This window comes from Pelecanus crispus, chromosome 2 (genome assembly GCF_030463565.1).
Source record: "Pelecanus crispus isolate bPelCri1 chromosome 2, bPelCri1.pri, whole genome shotgun sequence".
Lineage (NCBI taxonomy): Eukaryota > Metazoa > Chordata > Aves > Pelecaniformes > Pelecanidae > Pelecanus > Pelecanus crispus.
Genome location: NC_134644.1, coordinates 80,910,293 through 80,914,439, shown reverse-complemented (window position 1 = coordinate 80,914,439; position 4,147 = coordinate 80,910,293). Strand labels below are relative to the sequence as shown.

Here is a 4,147-nt window from a genome sequence, read left to right as displayed (position 1 = left end):
CCAAATATGTAGTTTGTGCAAGAAAATGCTTCTCTCTAAGGCAAGCTCATTCAGCAAGGCTTACAGGTGCCATGTAGCTGCCTAAGCAGATGAGGAAAAGAAGCCAGTGTTCCCTGGAGGGGTGATCCATGCGAGGAAGTGTGTACCTAATGTAGCATGCTGGTCCTGTAGCCTGGAAGCACCACCATGTGATGAGCCCTTCTAGGAGAGGCAGGATGTGACATTGAGATCTTTTGGAAAACTGAAACTAGAAGCAATGATTGTAGGACGTGGTACCTTAATATGAGGTGCTCTGAGACAAGCACGCTGAGTTGGTGCAGCCCTCCAAAATATCGCTTCTCGGCCTTTTGGCTAAGATCATGTGTAGTATCTGTTCATATCAGTTTAATATCTGATACGTCTTCAATGAGAGGACATTATATTAAATGGATTTTGGGGTTCAGGAGTTTATTTTATTTATTTATTTATTTTAATTTTAACGGTTGGGCTTGATGATCTGAAGTCTTTTCCAACCTAAACTATTCTGTGATTCTGTTCAAAACCTGGGCTGTAATTCATAGGTGCTAACAAGCCATCAATACATTCAGGCTGAATAAGAAACTTTGGCCTTGGCCCATGTATATGAAACAGCTACCAGACCCCTGACAGCTATATAGGAACATATTCTACCAACATAAGATGGATATGGAAGGATTAGTCAGAGGGAAGGAGTACTCTTCCATTGCCCATGCCTTGAGTTGAATCCCACTGAAGGTGGGGTTACCCTTTCCGTGTGGACTGTCAGCGTGTGAAGGGGTGGCATGGATAGACTGGGGAAGTCTTTGACTTTCTCCTCTGCAATCCACAAGGAGATGTGAAGTGGCTGTGAAGGTGCGGTGCAGTGCAGTGCCTGATCCAGTCCCACATTATGATGGGTTCTTGAGAGAAGTCCTTGAGGGACTCTTAGGTCCCCTTTCTAGTTTATCATGGATAAACTTGTTTGGGCTAAAGTTCTCCCTGGGACAGATAAGTGGAGACTGATTAGTTACCGGTAATAAGTCACTGTTACATGCATTAACAATTCATGAGGAAAAATGGTAAGGATTTTCCACCACAGGAAACATAGGTGTGGAAACATAGGCACATGCAACTGAAAAGGCTAATATGAGAGCGCAAAACACATGAACGTTAGAGCTCAGTTTCTCCTTTACAGCAGTTGGCAAAACCCAAGTAAGCAGAAAACTCTGCAACTTTCAGTATGCAGGGAGCCGGAAATACCTATTGCTATTTCACCCATAGTCAGTTTACTATTTTCTGCTTCTCAGTCAGATTGTTTATTTGTTTCAGCTGCTTTTCAGGATGACAAGTTGTCTAAGAATGTGCTGGTGTTTAGCAGGAAGGGGAGTTGTCTTATAGCATGCCCAACTACCTGAGAAGTACTGGAAAGTGAACTGTGTCACTGAGTTTAAATCTTATCCACGGCCTGACAAGCAAAAAGAATTCCAACAGTGAGTAGCGTATGACCTTGTATCTCTAGGTGTCACCTGTTGTATGACTGCATTGAAAGGGATCACCATGAAATTAAATAAAGTTCTGGTAACAGGGCTGGGTCAAGGAATCTCCTATCTGTCAGGGTCCATAATTTTTAGACTCTTTCTCACACTGATAATTTTAACTCTTGCAGCAGTTTTGTTAGCTAGATGATGATGACTACTCAGGCCATGAGGTTTATGGCCCTCAAGAAATAAACATCAAGAAAACTTACGAGCATATTTTTAAGAGATGGGTGAGTCAGGCTCTGTAAGTACAGTAAGATCTCTTTATGTGTAAGTAGATGCTATAAATTTGGATAGAGAAACTAACTCTCCCAACAAAACTCTCTTGCTGAAGCAAGAATCAGGAAGAAGATGTATAAACGAAGGTTGTTAGGCGCAACCACTTAGCCTAATGTCTTCTGACTTCTCTGCTTGTCAGTCACGCTATGTTAACTCCCATTTTGCTTTGAATCCAAGCAGGTTTAGGGGAGGGTGCTGTGACTTTATTAGGAGTGGAGGTACAGCAGATGTCACTTACAGTCACCACAATATAAAAGCGCTCTTGCATCTGCTATGAAGTGAGAATAGCCTCCCAGTGATTTCTGTTCTTGTTGCTTCTGATTACAGCAGCCCTGAAATCATTCCCTGTTTTACAGGAAAAGAATTCTGCAGTGCAGAAGGTTATAATGGCTTCAGGCTATATGATATTAATAACTTTCTTCCATCATTTTCCCTGTAAACAGAGCTGCCAACTCTTAGCCTTAATCACGACATGTACCTGCTTTATCTCCAGTTTCTGCAGCCCTTCCGTAGCACTCACAGAGCACATATTAACAGCCCAATGCCCTGCATTTTCTTTGCCTTTAGGTTGTGTCTGGCGTGAGGTCAGAAAACAGGAGGGATGACCCTTGGAGAAGGGTCCTCTGCCCTTTAGCAGCATAGCACCAAAAGCTTTCCTCCCGTACAGGAGACACTGGTCCAAGAGGGACTCCTGTGCAAGGCTCCCGGCACGGGATTCACCTCAGATGACCCAGACTCATATATGCATCCAGAAAGGGTGAGAGGTCTGAGTAAAGTTAGCTGTGGAAACTTGTACACAACTAGTGTTACTTCTGGCTTTGTGACTTTGAAAAGCAGGGTGTACATAGGAAGGCAGAGTGGCCAGGAAATTATGGTAATCCTCCCTCTTTTATCAAAGAAAGTGCCTGTCCAACAGAACAGTGATTTGCTCCAAGATTTCCTCTGAATTAAAAAGAAAGGAGGCTTTTTCCTATAAGTCTTCTTTTAAATGCCAGAGAACACAGATGATTAAATGTGATTTAGGTCAGAGGTGAGGCAGAAGATATTTCAAAGGTAGTTTTACTTGCCAGTTGGTGGTCATTACAGCCAGGTGAGTGCCAATGGGGACTCTTCTGTCACTCTGAACTGCTTCGCATCCATACAAATAAGATCTTGTATTGCACCAGGTAATGACATGCTGGCCAGCCATGTGCTAGCACAAGAACAGTTCTTTTCAGAAATATTTGGAACCTTTAGCTTTTAAAACAAATTTTGGATAACTTCTGGTTCAGACATTGGAGTCTTATCTCCATTACTTGCAGATGGCAAAATTTTCTTAGAATTTTGAGAAGAGAGACTGAGAGACTGAGAGAAAAGAATCACAGGTACACCTGAGTCTAACCGGTCCACAGGTAGATAAGGGGTGTGATTTTCAGTAGACAAAGGAGCCAAATGAAGTGATGTGGCCAGGATCAGCTCAGGCTACCTCTGGTTCTTGAGCACTGGGGTAACCACTTACAGGAGCGTTGATTTAAGGTAGTTTTGATGTGAGCTTGTAACATGCAATTTGACTTCCAGTTGCTTAAACCTGCTCTACCTTGATACTTGCTTAAAGCAATGTGAAAATGCAGGTTTGATGGTCATTATAGTGGTTTGCCATAACCCTTGAACTGTTGAGAACAGAGTATATAGAAAACAGGCAGTTTTGTTCTTGGAACTGCTTCATCTTTTTCTGATGTAACTATATTAGGTCCTGTTTGCAGCCTGTTTGCATTCTGACTCACTCTGGCAATAAGAAACCTTTTAAAAATAATAAATACATAATAAATTAAACACCAACAATTATTTTAATACACAGTTAATGATGTGACTAGAGTCATTAGATTCTCCTGAACTTTCAGCCCCATTTGTTCCATTAGCAGTGTATTTTAGCATGTACCAAATAATGCTTTCTCTGTTTAATACTCTATGTGAGTGGAAAGGAACAAGAAACTCACAAGATCTGCCTGGGATTTTTTATATGTAGGAGCACGTGTGCAGAAGCCTTTTTACATTTAGGCAGATCTTGTGAACTTTGTCAAACTTCCTTCACGTGTTCTGCCTGGGTTCAGGTTAACATTCATGGCTGCTGCCATTAAAGTACAAAGCAGTTCTTCTCATGTACATATCTTTCCAGTAGATCAATCCATTAAATATGAGTTAAAGAGAATGCTTCAAGATAAGAGTAATGGAACCACCATGAACTTATCTCTGACTTTAGTTGAATACAAAAGTGAAGGCCTGGTTTAAAAACAAATAAAACAAAAGGTAGCTATTCACATTCAAAACAAACACCTACTCCCCGCCCCCCCCCC

General features: G+C 41.7%; 1 non-coding gene across 1 annotated transcript; it reads left to right on the top strand.

Annotated features, from left to right (window-relative positions):
• Window positions 1–331: 331 nt before the first annotated feature.
• Window positions 332–522, top strand: LOC142593088 (U2 spliceosomal RNA). The gene has a single exon (XR_012830889.1). It is a non-coding gene; the product is annotated as a U2 spliceosomal RNA (small nuclear RNA).
• Window positions 523–4,147: the final 3,625 nt, after the last annotated feature.